At 39.2% G+C, this 17,269-nt stretch overlaps 1 protein-coding gene across 1 annotated transcript in view; it reads left to right on the top strand.

Moving 5' to 3' along the window:
* The first annotated feature begins 4,097 nt into the window (after window positions 1-4,097).
* Window positions 4,098-17,269, top strand: part of LOC104998256 (putative exonuclease GOR-like protein) — a 36,406-nt gene continuing 23,234 nt past the window's right edge. The window contains exons 1-5 of the mRNA XM_010853336.1: window positions 4,098-4,164; window positions 4,679-4,768; window positions 7,256-7,385; window positions 7,810-7,928; window positions 9,814-9,966. The gene's annotated coding sequence lies outside the window, so the exon portion shown is untranslated. The remainder of the gene's footprint in view (window positions 4,165-4,678; window positions 4,769-7,255; window positions 7,386-7,809; window positions 7,929-9,813; window positions 9,967-17,269) is intronic.

The raw sequence follows: 17,269 nt of genomic DNA, 5'->3' as shown, positions 1-17,269 counted from the left end.
CGGGCTACAGAGGAGCCAGGGTGAATTAATGGGTGAGAAAGGGCTAGTGGGAAGGTCAGGTGGGTTTGGGGAAGGGTTGGCTACCAACCGTTCCTGCCTTCTCCCTTCACTGATCCTTGGAAGAACCCGGGAGGTTTCTTGATTGGAAATAGGTGTAAGGGTTACTTTTGTCTTCAGTTCTAAAGTACTGCAGCTTGAGAAAGTGAATCAATATAGCATTACTATGGCTAAAATAGTATGGTAAATTTACTGTGGTAAAGAATCTGCCTGCGATGCAGGAGACCTGGATTCCATCCCTGGGTCGGGGAAGATCTCTGGGAGAAGGGAATGGCAACCCACTCCAGTATTCTTACCTGGGAAATTCCATGGATACAGGAGTCTGGTGTGTTACAGTTCATGGGGTTGCAAAGAGTCTAACACGACTGAGTGAATTTCACTTTTCATGGCTAAAATGCCCCCCGCCGACCCCCCCCCCCCACCAACCAAAATTGGTTTCTCATCGTTGACATAACTTGTGGATACCTTTGTAGGTATCATTTTAAAATGCAGCCAAGGTACTGGGGCAGTGGGCCTGAAGGATGTCTGATAGTCCTTACTGATGTCTCTTTCCTCTCCCCTCTCCCCCAGTCTAGATGTCAGGAGTGGGTCACAGAGCCCAGACTGATGTGTGTGTGTGTGTTGGGACGGCACGTGTCTTCTCATTTGCCCCCTGCTGACCCTCCAAGCCACTATTAAACCTGGAATTCCTAAACAGGTTGTCTGGACCTCTGATCTGTTTGTTTCCTCTTAAAGGACATAGTAATACCAGTTTCTTTTAAACTTGTTTCTCCCCCTATTCTGAAACACCCCTGCGTTTCCCTCTGATGCTTTTAACCTGCCTCTTCCCCAGCCCTCCAAGAGGGCTGTTTAGCACCATGTAGCTACTTAAGGGCAATTCCTATAGAGCGGCTGTTCTGGGAAACAAGGACTTTGCCTTGGGACGAGGAACCAAGAAGTTAGAATCTGCATGAGTAAGATTTTCCAGCATCGCACTCTAGGATCAGGAGAATTAAGAACTAGTCCTCAATCCCTCTTACTTGTCCCTCCCACCTAAAGTATGTTGGAGCTCGAGATATACCGAGTAGTGAGGGTGCCATGGAGATCCTGTTTGAGGGTGCCTTCCTGAGAGCCTTTTGAGTGTCCCCACAGTTCCTGAAGCCGGGAGGGGGTTACATCCAGGGACATTTGGGAAGATGGTAGACTGGGCTGGCCATCCGGAGAGAAACTCTGCCCGGCTAACCTAGCGCTCACCTTGAGCGCCCAGCCCTTCGAGGGTGGCCCCGCCCACTGCTGCGGCTAAGGGGCGGGGCAAAGGTCACGTGGCTGGGAGGCGGGGCGAGGAGCGGGTGGGCAGGTGTGTAGTTTCCTGCTCCTCATACGCGGGATCCTGGTTTGCTGGTTGCAAGGTGCAAGTGCACAGTACTGTGTGGTTTTATCCTCGCTCTTTGCCACCCATCCCCAGTGTGGACTTAAGGAGTTTCCTGAGCTCTGGTAAAAGGTGGTGGGTGGGGTGGAAACCAGCTTGTGGCACGGTGTAGTTACAAATCAGAAGAAGTTCTTCCCAATCGCCTCTAGCCTGAGGAAAGGTTGTAACTCCGCCTCTGACTTCAAAATTTGCCCTCCAAGTCTAGCTTCTGGTGGAGCAAAATCATTTTAAACTTCTGACATGAAGGGAAATAATATTATGTCTCCCCTCCAACCCAGCCCCCATAGCACCCCAATGTGCTGCTTAAACATCCTTTCCTGAATCATGGCAACAAAATAAAACCCAGCTTATGCCAAAATGCAGTTCTGGCTGGTTACCCAGAGTTTACTTCCCCTTCTAAGTTTCTTTCAAGAAAAATCAGAACCAGTTACTTTTGATTCGTAGGTTAATTCTCATGCTTATGCCTGCTCTTCACCTTTTTCCTTCTCCATCAAAATGCCCCACACCTTTGTCACACACTTTGCTTTGGCTTTTAATAGAGTTAATTTCTTAATAGAGAATGAACGGTAAAGTGAAAGGCTAGTGAGCCAAAGGAAACCTCATTGTGTAAAGAGGAAGCACGTGTGTGTTATCAAAAGGTGTAAGTTATCTAAAATAAATTAAGAGGTTTGAAAAGTATAATTTGGACAATATCTCATATCTGAAATCTCTTGTTTTTGAGAGGGGAGAAGTGTGTAAATTATGCCGTAATTGACATTGGAAAGTGTATCTTGGAAAGAGGGAAGAGATGGTAATTTCCTTATTTAAAAAGTCAGGAAGGACCTGCCAGGTATTGTGAAGGGCCATGGCTGGCAGCCTTATCTCTTGGCACTGTTCTGGGTTTCCTCAGGAGTATGGATCCAGCTGCTTTCGAGTTTTACTTGTTAATTTTTTTTTTTTTTTAGATTTTTTTAATGGTTGGTTGTGGAACGGTGTATTTGGCTTCCTTTTGTGTTTGAGGCATTCTGTAGAACAGAAGGGACCTTAGGACCTTAGTGAGAATGTTGAGAACCACTGAATTTTTAAAAGAAGACTCATGCTTTAAAAAAACTTTCTTTTACGACAGTGGAAATGTATTTTTGAGAGATTATGTACAATTCCGTGTAAGCAGCATTTAGCTCTTTGAACTGTTGCCAAATTGTCACTGCCTAGTAAATAATAAGGTAAATAATATATATCTAAACCATGTCACATTTGACACAGTTTAATATGTATAGGCATGACCTGTCACACAGATGTGTAGCTACGCTGGTAATAAGACGTGAATATTTTAATCAGTCATAGGAATGAGCTAGAATTTGAAAGACTTAATCAGTGATTTTCATTGTCCTTCTCATTCCAAGAACTGACCTGTTCATCAGCCCCTCCCTGTGTTTAAGGCTGGGTTTGGGAAAGTTACTGTCCCTGTGATAGGAAGCTCTTTGTCCAGGATATTTTGGAGTCTGCACTTCATCTTGAGTGATGTTTAAAGATAAACTTATCTCACATTAACAACTCTAGGCACAACTATGGAACAATTGGAAAGAATCGACAAAGAAATCAAGTCAGTCAAGACTGAAGTTGAAGAAAAGCAGAAGATGCTCCCCAAGTTTACATTAGCGCTTGAAGAGCTATCGCAAAGTCCCATGGTCTCCTTGAGTGACACAAATGTGAAACAAGGTTTTCCTGAAAACAGCCTGCTCCCACAAGAAAAGTGGAATGAACCATCAAAAAACAAAGAGAGTCAGCCTACAAAGTACATGATGGACCACACATGTCCAGCAACTGACCTTGAATATGATCCCTTGCTCAATTACTCCGTAGCACTGCTTGGAGCATCTAAAGGAAGGCAGGGTGAGACTGACAGTCAGCCCTTCTGGAAAAAATCAGTGGGTAAAAATTGCCACAAGTCCCTGGAGAGTCAAAGACCTTATGTTTCACCCATAAGAATTAAAATAAATCTTCAAGATTCTGATGAAGATGACCTTGTAATGGATGTACCTCCAATCATTCCTGTTTCTAGGAAATCTAAACGCTTTAGAGGCTTTAAATATCAGAATATGGAGGAAAGGATACAGGTAGTGCCTCCGGAGGAAAGAAATCTTCAGATCAGTGGCACAGAAGAGGAAAAAACAGGTGAAACCCAACTAACCGCACACAGAGAAGATGACAGTAACAAGCTGGAACCATCAAGATCACTCATGAAAACCTCACTAGATGCTAAAACTAAGATAAACACGTGTGGTGATCAAAACCACATTTCTAAGATGGGAAGCTTTGGTGGTGAGAAGATGCATGTTTGCATTTCAGGAGAAAATATATCTTATGCCCCTCCCAGGCACAAAGAAATCCAGACAGGAAGTCATAGTGAAAGGTATCCAAAGAGGACAAGACATGTAAAAACTGATGATACTCAAAAAGAAGAGACCGAATGGCTATCTTCTCCAAGCCAACTCCAATTCTCTTATTCAGACGATCACTTGAAAGACAAAGTTCTGACAGCACCAGACGATAGTCAAGACTTGACTATTTTTGAAGACAGCAGGTTAGTTGAATTTGGTTTAGATAAGGAATATACTGGAAATGACACTCCCTCTGACTCTGACACTACGAAGGAATGTCTTCGAATTTTCAGTGAGCTCACACAAAGCCAAGATCATGAGGGAGAGACTGCTAAACAGGTTGGTCACTTTTATTTTTTTAATCCTTTTCCTAAATCTAAAAGCGTTTCCCTTAAATACATATTCTCTATATTCTAAACTTTATAAAATATATGTACCATCTGTTATATATTTCTAATATTAAAATTAAGATACTATAATAAAAATAAAATTTTAATTTAAATAACATTTATTTAATAAAAATAATAATGAAATATATTTATAATATTATAATTAATAATGTATTAGAATGACAAGGCTAAACCTTGGTAAGTGGCCAGCCATTACATCTTGCAAGCTTGACAGTTTCCAGAGGCCATGGTATTATGTACAGTAACTGATAGCTGATTTGTCAAAGGAATCTTTTATAGGAATATCTGTGCATGTCAAATTATCCAAAATAAGTTATTTTTTGTGAATTTTTTAATAATTTGCCCAGTGTTTTGCATTTTGGATTTCTGTGGCTCTTCAGGAAACATAATAAATTTGCTTTTACTACACTGAAATTGGATAACTCTTATCGTTTTCCCACTAGGCTTCAGGAAAGCAAATGGAATTAGATATGCTGTATTACCAAAACATTTCTGGACCAAAAAGGAGAATTGCACACACTGCCAAGGTTGAGGTGAGTCATTTTGTTTCTCTTTCTGTCCCCCATCCCTCCCTCCCTCTGGCTTTCTCGCTGCACTTTAATATAAAGTTACATTGTCATTTCAAGCTCAAGTGTATTCTAGTACTTGTTACCTTTTATCCACTAGGGGGCACAAGCGGGCAGTCAACAAATACATTGCCTACTTCTAAGAGTTTTTCAAAACCTTCCTTTTTTCCCCATTATCTAACATTTTCATTAAAAGCAGGTATATTGTTTTTGTATAACCTTTGAACTATGAATTAACATGGTCAATCCTCATTATTTTCAGATTCTGTTTTTGCAGATTCATCTATTCAGTAAAATGAATTTGTATCTTTAAAATCAATACTGATGCTTTTGTGGTCCTCTGTAGATACACACTGGAGAAGGATATGGTAACCCACTCCAGTGTTCTTGCCTGGAGAATCCCATGGATGGAGAAACCTGGGAGGCTGCAGTCCGTGGGGTCGCACAGAGTCAGACACGACTGAAGCGACTTGGCAGCGGTGGCGGGTAGACACACACAGTGGCAAAAAAAAAAAATTGAATTCCCTGACATACACATTCCCAGCTAAGACTAAACACTGGAACACGGCCTTCTTGTCCAGTGGTCATACTGTTAATCTTATCTGAGTCTATTTAGTGCCATGTTTTCTGCATTTTTGTGTGCTTTGTTGGTGATTTTGTTATTTAAAATGGTCTCCAGGTGGAGTCCTGTCCTCTGTTCCTTGGAGCAAGAAGATTGCACTGTGCCTGACAGAGAAAATGTGTGTTAAAACAACTTTGTTCAGGCATGAGTTATTAGTGCTATTGACCACAAATTCAATATTAATCAGCAGTCTACTAAATGAAGTATTTTTAAACAGAAACACACACATCGCAAGGTTATGTATTGACTTATGCAGCTGTTGTGAGATGCCTGTAGTAGGAGCAGTGGTTTGGTATTCTCTAACCCCTTGTTTGCCAGACTCTTATCGAATCTAACTAGAGTGAGTAAAGGGACTTGACTGTTTTCAAAAGTAATTTGAACCTCTTATAAATTTATATTATAAATGTTTAAGTTCTTTTATGAGATATAAAAACGTTATTTAACGCAAACTTTCTCTGCACTCATCTCTGTATTACTTGTACTTGGTATATACTCACAGTAGAATCTTTTGCATGTCATAAAAAGAATTTATGCTTCTAAGTCGCAGATAACAGCTCAAATTCCAGTTCTCAGAAGAGTTGAATGTCCTTGAACAAATATTTAATTTCTTTGTGCTTCATTTCCATGTCCATGAACTGGAGGTAGTGAATGCCTGCCTATCCCAGAGCCAGATATTATAGATACTTACTAAACTAGTTTCACTCCCCTTCTGTCTTATGAAAAAAGTTTTGCTGGAGGCTAATCTTGTTTCCTGTTCATTGCAAATGCTGTGATATTTATAGTTTTCATTTTACTGTGCTATATAGTATCTCTCCAAATTCTTATATTTAAATGATTGTTGGTTTCATCAGTGACTTTTTTAAAAAATAAATTCTTAGGCATAGAAGTAACTGGACCAAAGAAGATAAATTTATTGTTTAAAAAATATTTTGCCGTTTTGCCTTCTAGAAGGGTTGTGACAGTTTACAGTCCTACAATGTTCAGAGTTCCCTCCCCACAAACCTTACAGAAAGTGGATATTGTTTTTTTTAAACCTGTAAATCTGAGTGAAATTTTATTTCCTTATTTTGTATTGCATTTCTTTGATTACTGGTGAAGCTGAACATTTTGTGATATGTTCCCTTCTAGTAATGAACATTGCTATGGAGGAGTCTGATGCTACTTTGCTATCACTCCCAGTGTGGGTCGCCTGATGCGTTTGCCTGGCTATCTAGAGGATTCTCTTCTTAACTTTGAATTCCAGTAACTTGAGTAGAATGTCTTATTAACACTTAAACCTGCAGACAAAGTATCTTTTTCTTATAAGATTATATTTTCTTTCTTATTTCAAGAAAAATTTCTTATATGCTTAAATAGTTGTTCAGTTTTATTATTTCAATTTATTTCGGGGTATACTCCAGTTATGTGTGTATTAGAGCACATATAGTATTATTCATGCATGTTCGCTTAGTCATGTCCAGCTCTTTGCAACCCCAGCACTCTGTCCAGGCTTCTCTGTCCATGGCATTCTCCAGGCAAGAACACTGGAGTGGGTTGCCATTCCCTTCTCCAGGAGATCTTCCTGACCCAAGGATCAAATCTGGGTCTCCTGCATTGGCAGACCGGGTTCTTTACCACTGAGCCACCTGGGAAGCCCATGTAGTATCATAAATGTAGGCATTTCCAAAGAGCTTTTGTGCAAAGAGGAACTTGAAATTATCCATCTTATCAATTTTTAAAATCAGTTTTCTTTTGTATTATGTTGATGTTTATTGGTATCAACCTGAAAACAGATGACTAGTCTGTTCAGGGGACTAATCTTGTTACTAATTAATTGCACTGGGATCTTTCAGACCCAACAACAAGTAGTGCACATGATGACTGCCGTTAAGGACGGGCAGGCTTTTGATCCTGCCACTTCAGAACAGAAGAAAAATATCTTTGTATGTCCAGCCTCTCAGAGCCAGAGGAAAGCCTTAGGAGGTATGAGAAAAGCTTTTTTTAGCCAATTATTTAATAAATGAAATTTTACTTTATTGTAAAAAACACTTTCTATAAAGTCCATATATTACCAATTATATCACTTAAAGTTTTACATGAAATAATATGATTAGCATGATGTTTATATGTTGGGCAATAAATAGTCATTTTGCATGCATTCTTACATGAGGCAAGTTGCTTTATAAATTAAATTTGTTCTTCTAGGTTATCCTGGAGTTGGTCACTTGGAATCCTTTTGTGTTTGCATTTTTTTTTTCTTCAAGGGAAAAATATATATTAATATCTCAAGCCTATAAGCAAAACATTGTGAAATTCTGAGTTGATTAAAATAAACTCAAATCATCTGAGACTAATGACATTAAAATATACGTTTTCCTTTTTCTCTCATTCGTATTGAACTTCTTAGAAAATTCATGTACATCAAGCAGCCTTCATGAGGATGTAGTTCCTTCAAAGGAAAATCCAGTTGCAAAGCCAAACAGATCACACATTCCTGTGAAAACTATTGCTTCTTTTCCTGTTAAGGTACTATAAACTCAGTCTGAGGACCAGAGCTTTATCTCTAATAACTGTCTAATCCTGCCCACATATTGATCCCCTTAGAGGGTGGCTGTATTCTTCTCTCTTGAAAATCTCTAATTCAGGTAAATGCCAAACCTCCTGAAGAGAAATTTCAACCTTTTTGGTGACCCTTAAATAGAGTTATTTATGCCTATTTGTCACTTTCAGTTAATTTGGTTTTCCTGGCAGGCTACATTCCATGGGATTGCAAAGAGTCGTACACGACCGAGAAACTGAACATGCACACATGCATCCTTGGAAATGTTAGGCATGTATTTTTCAGACCTGTATGTGTGCTCAGTTGCTCAGACATGTCTGACTCTTTGTGACACTATAGACTGTAGTCCTTCAGGCTCCTCTGTCCATGGGATTTCCCAGGCAAGAATGCCAGAGTGGGTTGCCATTTCCTGCTCCAGGGGATCCTCCCAACCCAGGGATCAAACCCCCCAAGTTTTGGCAGGTGGATTCTTTACCACGGAGCCACCTCGGAAGCACCTTACGTCTATAGCTATGATTAATTTAAGCCATCTCAGATTTTTTTCAGAGCAGAGATGGACATTGGAATATGCCTTTCAAGGCACAGGAAGTGAGGGGTGTATATAAGTATGTGAGAGAGACTGGGGTATGGGACAGAGAGAGACAGACCTTCAGAAAATAATGCCCACAAGTAATAAGATAGTACAGCCTTACATCTTTAGTCATTTTTCCCTTACTTGTGGCAGTGATTTTTTTTTTCTTTTTTTTTTACCAAGTATTCCTTGTCAGGGAACTGTCAAGTTTTAAGGCTTTCCCCCTCCCTAAAAGTGATGTAGTTTAACTCATCCTCGAATTCCCACAGTCTCTTAAAGTCTTTCAGAAGGAATGCTCACCTCGTTTCTGGCTGGGATCATTTGAATTTTTATTTATTTATTTTTGTCCGGGCTGGGGCTTTGTTGCTGCATGAGCTCTTCTCTAGTTGCGGTGAGCAGGAGCTTCTCTCTAGCTGCGGTGGGCAGGCTTTTCATTGCAGTGGTTCCTCTTGTTGCAGAACTTGGGCTCCAGGTGCGCGGGCTTCAGGAGTTGTGGCATGTGGGCTCTAGAGCTCGGGCTTAACAGTTGTGGTGCCTAGGCTTAGTTGCTCCACAGCACGTGGGATCTTCCTGGATCAGGGATCAAACCCGTGTCTCTTGCACTGCAAGTGTGTTCTTTACCACTGAGCCACCAGGGAAGCCCCTAGTTGTGGTCATTTCAATATTGAATATGCATGAATCTTTCATAAATTTTAAGTCCAAACATTTTTCTCAATGCAATGGTAACTGAAAGTCATTAGGATATATATATTTGTTTTAAGAATGGTAAACTACCCCCCTTCCACCTCAGATGCTGATCTGAGGACCTCATCTGGATGCGGAAGCAGCAGAGAGATGGGTAATCAGATCAGCCTTAATAATGGTGGACACACCTGAAACGCTCACGTTGTTAATCGGCTCTGTTCAGTCAATGCCTGACTCTTTGCGACCCCATGGACTGTAGCCTGCCAGACTCCTCTGTCCACAGGATTTCGCAGGCAAAAATACCAGAGTGGGTTGACATTCTCCATAATCGGCTCTACTCCATTACAAAATAAAAAGTTTAAATAAAAATGGTGGATGTATAGGCAGCCATCCCATTTCCTCTTTTGTGAGTATAGATGATTTATACCTTGCCTTTATTCTACTTTTAATGAGTTTAAAACTTGGAATAATTTTCAAATTTAGTTTTGACATAAAGCTCACCTAAGATACCTTTACCCCTAGACACATGGTTGGAATGTTAAACAGAAAACACACGTATTCTTTTTTCCTCTAATCAGTGATTTTATATTTGTCAGGATGGTGAAATACGAGGTGGCCATCGGAAGCAGGCTTTAGGAGCATCAGAATCCACACCCAAAGTCCCTGATGAAGTAAGACGGTGTTATGTCAACCTCTTCTTTGACAAGTATTTGAAAGTTTATAAAACAGAGGATGAGGCATTTAAGAAGGTCAGTACTACATAATATATCTGAAAACACACACACACACACAATTGTACTGAATGAACTCGTGGGGCACAATTACCAAAGAAATTTATTAAGTCTATCTCCACTGCTTTTTTTTTTTTTAATTTTATTTTATTTTTAAACTTTACATAATAGTATTAGTTTTGCCAAATATCAAAATGAATCCGCCACAGGTATTGAAGCCAGGCTGTGGGCCTGGGTTTTCCCTCTGTCTTGAATGGCTTCTCTGGTCTTGCATGCGTGCCAAGTCACTTCAGTCATGTCTGACCCCTTGCAATCCCATGGACTATAGCCCGCCAGGCTTCTCTGTCCATGGGCTTCTCCAGGCAAGACTGGAGTGCGTTGCCCTCCTCCCCCAGGGGCTCTTCCCAACCCAGGGATTGAACCCGCGTCCCTTAAGTCTCCTGCGTTGCAGGCAGGTTCTTTACCACTAGTGCCACCTGGGAGCGTTGTAAAAAGTACTCTGGTAACTTTTAATGATTAAAAACTGTCTTCATCTGTGAATTCCTATCTAGGCCAGTAGTATATTAATCTGAGTTGTGTCTCCTGACTTTATATACCGTCTGGTGAGCCACAGTCGTCACCACTCCCTATTACATACACCTGCTGTGCGCATTTATAAGCCATGCCTGGCTTCTTGCAGCACCTGTGTTTGTAGTTCAGTCAGTTCACTTCAGTTGCTCAGTCATGTCCAACTTTTTCCAGACATGACTGCAGCATGCCAGGCTTCCCTGTCCATCACCAACTCCCAGAGTTTCCTCAAACTCACTTCCACAGAGTCAGTGATGCCATCCAACCATCTCATTCTCTGTTGCCCCCTTCTCCTGCCTTCAGTCTTTCCTAGCATCAGGGTCTTTTCCAATGAGTCAGTTCTTTTCACATCAGGTGGCCAAAGTATTGGAGTTTCAGCTTCAGCATCAGTCCTTCCAATGACTATTCAGGACTGATTTCTTTTAGGATTAACTGGCTTGATTTCCTTGCAGTCCAAGGGACTCTCAAGAGTCTTCTCCAACACCACAGTTCAAAAGCATCAATTCTTTAGCGCTCAGCTTTCCTTATGGTCCAACTCTCACATCCATACATGACCACTGGAAAAACCATAGCTTTCACTTTACAGACCTTTGTCAGCAAAGTAATGTCTCTGCTTTTAAATATACTGTCTAGGTTAGTCAAAGCTTTTCTTCCATGGAGCACGTGTCTTTTAATTTCATGACCTCAGTCACCATCTGCAGTGATTTTAGAGCCCAAGAAGATAAAGTCTATCACTGTTTCCATTGTTTCTCCATCTATTTGCCATGAAATGATGGGACCAGATGCCATGATCTTTGTTTTTTGAATGTTGACTTTTAAGCTAGCTTTTTAACTCTCCTCTTTCACTTTCATCAAGAGGCTTTTTAGTTCTTCACTTTCTGCCATAAGGGTGGTGTCATCTGCATATCTGAGATTGTTGATATTTCTCCCAGCAATCTTGATTTCAGCTTGTGCTTCATCCAGCCTGGCATTTCACATGATGCACTCTGCATATAAGTTAAATCAGCAGGGTAACAATATACAGCCTTGACGTACCTGATTTGGAGCCAATCTGTTATTCCATGTCCATTTTTAACTGTTGCTTCTTGTCCTATATACAGATTTCTCAGGAGGAAGGTAAGGTGGTCTGATATTCCCATCTCTTGAAGAATTTTCCACAGTTTGTTGTGATCCACACAAAGGCTTTGGTGTAATCAATAAAGCAGAAGTAGATGTTTTTCTGGAATTCTCTGTAGTTGCTACTCAGTTTTTTTTTTTTTTAACCAAATTGAAACCTTTCAAATCAGTGGCAATAGCTATAGTTACTATCCCATGCACTTTAAAAAAATCCAGTGTGGAGGAGTGAGGACTCTATCTTACTAGATAGTCGTTGCTGTTATTTAGTCACTCAGTCGCATCTGACTCTTATTACCCATGGACTATAGCCCACCAGGTTCCTCTGTCCATAGGACTTCCCAGGCAAGAATACTGGAGTGGGTTGTTTTTTCCTTCTTGAGGGCATCTTCCAGACCAAGGGACTGAACCCACGTCTCTTGGCAGGCGGATTCTTCACAACTGAGCCACTGGGGAAGCCCGTTCTAGATAGAGTGAGTCCCATCTAAAGGCAAGCAGACACTTCTCAGCTCCATCTGATTATTGCAGTTTGGAAATTCAAGTTCAGAATTTACAGATTTCTAATCTTTCAATACTTTCTATTTTAAAATCTCTATTTAAAACACTGTTAAACACATGTCTGAGCACTAGACTTGGGCTTTGTGCTGCCCTTCTCTGGGGCAAATTCAGATGACTCTGGAGGTTATTTTTATTTATTTATTTATTTTAATTAAATTTTATTTTTAATCGGAGGATAGTTACTTTACAATATTGTGATGGTTTCTGCCATACATCAACATGAATCAGCTATGGGTATACATATGCCCCCTCCCTCTAGACACCGTAAGGGGGCTTCCCTGGTGGCCCAGTGGTAAAGAATACGCCTGCAGATGCAGGAAACATGAGTTCAGCCCCTAATCCAGAAAGATCCCGCGTGCCTCAGAGCAACTAAGCCTGTGCCACAACTACTGAGCCTGTGCTCTAGAGCCTGAGCCCTGCAACAAGAGAAGCCACCACAATGATAGAGTAGCCCCTGCTCACTGCAGCTAAGGAACAGTCATGCAGCAGTGAAGACTCAGCACAACCAGAAGACAAATAGAAAAGAAGGCAACGTTAAAAAACAATTCACCATGGGTGAATGCAGGAAGAGGCAGATTTCAGATCAATACGAAAAAGGCCTTTATAACTGATAGTGAAGTGAAAGTCGCTCAGTCATGTCCGACTGTTTGCGACCCCACTGACTATACAGTCCATGGAATTCTCCAGGTCAGAATACTGGAGTGGGTAGCCGTTCCTGTCTCCAGGGGATCTTCCCAACCCAGGGATCGAATCCAAGTCTCCTGCATTGCAGATAGATTCTTTACCAGCTGAGCTACCAGGGAAGCCCGCTTTACATATTCTGGATACAGATCTCTTTGATAAACATTAGCAAAAGTTCTGTCTGTGGGTTTTCTTCTCACTTTCTTGATGTTATCAATTGCAGCACAAAGTTTTTCACCATGATGTATTCGAATTTATTTTTCTTGTGGTCTTAGTATCCTATATAAGATAACTAAGTCACAAAGTAAAATTCTTTTTTCCTAAGAGGTTGAGAGTTGTAGTTTTATACTTAAGTGTATGATTGTTTAGAATTGATTTTTGCATAATGTGTGAGGTAGAGGTCCAACTTCACTCTTTTGAGTGTGGATATCCAGTTTCATAGCATCACTTATTCAAAAGATTGTTTTTTCCCTCAATTAATTTTCTTATCACTTCTGTTGAAACGTAGTGGAACTGACCATAAATTTTTTTCTATGATTCCATTCCATTGATCTCTATTTCTGTTGTTATGTTAGCACTATACAGTTTTGATTACTGTAGCTTTGTAGTAAGTATTGAAATTGAAAGTGTGAGGTCTTTAAATTTGTTGTTCTTTTTCAACACCATTTTGGTCCCTGGCCTATCCATGTAACTTTTAGGATCAGCTGATATTTCTCAAAAATATTGAGTTAGGATTTTGATAGAGGTTGTTTTGAATCAGTAGATCAATTTGTGGAGTATTACCATTAACAATGGAGAAGGCGATGGCACCCCACTCCAGTACTCTTGCCTGGAAAATCTCACGGACAGAGGAGCCTGGTAGGCTGCAGTCCATGCGGTCACGAAGAGTTGGACACGACTGAGTGACTTCACTTTCACTTTTCACTTTCATGCATCGGAGAAGGAAATGGCAACCCACTCTAGTGCTCTTGCCTGGAGAATCCCAGGGACGGGGGAGCCGTCTATGGGGTCGCACAGAGTTGGACACGACTGAAGTGACTTAGCAACAACCATTAACAATATTCAGTCTTAGAACCATGAACATGTAATGTCTTTACATTTATTTAGATCTTCTTTAATTCAACAGTTTTTGTATTTTTTCAGAGTACAAGTCTTGAAGTGCCTTTGTTGAGTTGATTCCCATGTGTGTTAATCTTTTTTAAAGTTCCTCATATAAGGGGGGAAAGCTTTCCGTTTTTCTTCATTAAGTACAATAGTAGCTGTTGGGTTTTTGTACATGCCCTTTCTCAGTTTCATTTATATTTTCTAATATATTGCCATAGAGTTGTTTATAGTATTCCTTTATGACTCTCTCTATTTCTGCAAGTGCTATAGTGATGTCTTCTTTCATTATTGATTTTAATAATTTGAGTCTTCTCATTTTTGGTCAGTCTAGCTAAAGTTTTATCAATTTGGTTGATCTTTTCAAAGAATTCAACTTTTAGTTTTGTTGATTGTCTCTATTTTTAATTATTTTTTAAAGTTTATTTTTAATTGAATGATGGTTGCTTATAATATTGTGTTGGCTTCTGCCATACATCAACTTGAATCAGTAGGTACATATATGTCCCCTGTCTCTTGAACTTCCCTCCTACCTCCCACTCCTTTAATTCTTTATTTTACTTCCACTCTAGTGTTTATTATTTGATTCCTTTTGCTTTCTTTGGGTTTAGTTTCCCATTAAAATTCTAGTTTCTTAAGGTGGAAGGCAAAGTAGCTGATTTGAAATCTTTAAATATAGCCATTTACAATATTATTTTTACTCTAAGCATTATTTTAGGTGCATCCTATAAGTTGTATGTTGTGTTTCCATTTTCATTCATCTCAGAATTTTTTCCTTTTTATTTCTTCTTTCATCTGTTTGTTATTTAGGAATGTGTAATTTAATTTCCACTTATTTATGAATTTCTTAAATATTCTGCTGTCTGTAATATAGTACCGTTGTGGTCGGAGAACATTCTTTGTATGGCATTAGTCCTTTTAAATTTACTGAGGATTGTTTTATGACTTAACTGCTCTACGAAAATGTTTTATGATCTGCCCTAAAAAATATAATATGTGTACTTGAAAAGTATATGCACTTTTTTAGAAGTATATGTATTTTCTTGCCTGTGGAGTATTCCATAGATGACTATGAGGTATAATCACTTCATAGTTGAAGTATTGCACTTTTTCTTGGTTTTCTAACTTGTATCGATTATTGAAAGTGTGGTATTGAAGTTTCCAGTTGATTGTTGAGTTATTGTTTACTCGATTCTGTCAGTTTTGCTTTGTGCATTTTGGTGTTTTGATATAAGATGCATGTATGTTTATAATCATTTTGTCTTCCCAATGGATTGATCCTCTTACCATTATAAAATGTATTTCTTTGTCTCTAGTAACAACTTCTATTTTAAAGATTATATTGTCTGATGTTGGTGTAGCTGCTCCAAATATCTTTGAATTAATGCTTACAGAGTATCTCAATTAGCTTCCTTTTGCTTTCAACCTCTTTGGTCTTTGAGTTTAGTGTGTGTCTTGTAAACAGCATATAGTTGACTCATATTTTTCCCCATTCTTCCAAATGTAAATGGAGTGTTTAATCTATTTACATTTAATTCAGTGACTAATAACTAATAAAATAGGATTTTACTGTGTGATTTTTCTTTTTATTTCCTCTACAATTGTTGCTTTCTTTTGTGTTAAATATTTTCTAGTTTACTGTTAATTGCCCAGGTCATTTCTTTGATTATATCTTTTGAATTGTGTTCTTACTGTTTATAGTAAGGATTACAGTTACCATTTTAATTTCTGACAATCTAGTTCAAATTAAAACTAATTAATTTCAGTAGTATTCAGAAAATTGCTCTTGTAAATCTCCCTTTCTGTCATTCCTTTTTACCACTACTGTCATATATTGCATCATATATTATAAACCTATAATTCAATTTTATAATTCTTGCTTTATTTTATCATCTCTTAGATATTACAAAAACATTTATTCTTTTGTATATTTTCCTGTGGAATTACATTTACCAGTGGTCTTCATTTATTCATGTGGATTCAAATTACCTTTTACTGTCCTTTTCAGACTTAAAGAATCCCTTTAGCATTTCTTGCAAGATAGATCTGCTAGTGACAGATTCCGTCAGAGTTTATCTGTGCGTGCTAATTCACTTCGGTTTTGTGCAGTTCTTTGCGACCCTATGGGCTGTAGCCCACCAGGCTCCTCTGTCCATGGGATTCTCCAGGAAAGAATACTCAAGTGGATTGCCTTGTCCCCCTTCAGGGGATCTTCTCGACCCAGGGATCGAGCCCATGTCTCTTACATGTCCTGCATTGGCAGATGGCTTCTTTACCACTAGTGACACCTGGGATTATCTGTGAATGTCTTAATATCCTCTTCATTGTAAAGCAGAGTTTAGCTGGATATAGAATTCTTGGTTAATAATTTTTTTCTTTCAACACTTAAGAGGTGTCATTTCACAAGGATTCTTTAAACATGATGCCACTTTTCTGTTAATACTTTCAGGATTTTCTTTTTGTCTTTGACTTTGGTCAGTTTGACTGGCATGTCTAGGTGTAACTCTCTGTAAATTCTACTTGCAGTTTGTTGAGCATCATGGATGTATGGATTAATATTTTACATAATATTCAGGAAGTTTAAGACAATTATTTCTTTACTATTTTCTGCTCCTTTCTTTTTCTGTGCAACTCACATTATGTGTATATAGGTCTCTTTGATGGTGTCCCACAGACATATGACGTGCTGTTAATTTTTCTTTGTTCTTTTTTCTTATCCACAAACTGAATAATCTAGTGATTTGTCTTTAGGGTCACTGTTTATTCTGCTAGCTTACATCTGTAGTTGAACCCCTACAGTGACTTGTTTGTGTAGTTTTTGCACCTTTTAACACCAGAACTTTGATTATTTTTCTATTTCTCTTTATTGGTACTGTCTATTTGATGAAACATCATTTTCACACTTTCTTTTAATTCTCTAGACATTGTTCCATTAGTTTTTAAACATATTTACAATAGCTGATTTAAAGTATGTGTCTTTTGTTGCTCAGTTTCTCAGTTGTGTCCAGTTCTTTGTGACCCCATGGACCATAGCACGTCAGGCTTCCCTGTCCCTGACCATATCCCAGAATTGGCCCAAATTCATGTCCATTGCATTGGTGATGCCATCCAGCCATCTCATCCTCTGATGCCATCTTCTCCTTCTGCCCTCAATCTTTCCCACCATCAGAGACTTTTCCAATGAATTGCCTGTTAGCATCAGGTGACCAAAATACTGGAGTTTCAGCTTCAGCATCAGTCCTTCCAATGAATGTTCAGGGTTGATTTCCTTTAAGATTGACTGGTTTGATCACCTCACTGT

The sequence above is a fragment of the Bison bison genome, unplaced genomic scaffold (genome assembly GCF_000754665.1).
Source record: "Bison bison bison isolate TAMUID 2011002044 unplaced genomic scaffold, Bison_UMD1.0 scf7180017864326, whole genome shotgun sequence".
Lineage (NCBI taxonomy): Eukaryota > Metazoa > Chordata > Mammalia > Artiodactyla > Bovidae > Bison > Bison bison.
This window is presented reverse-complemented; position numbering and strand designations above follow the sequence as displayed.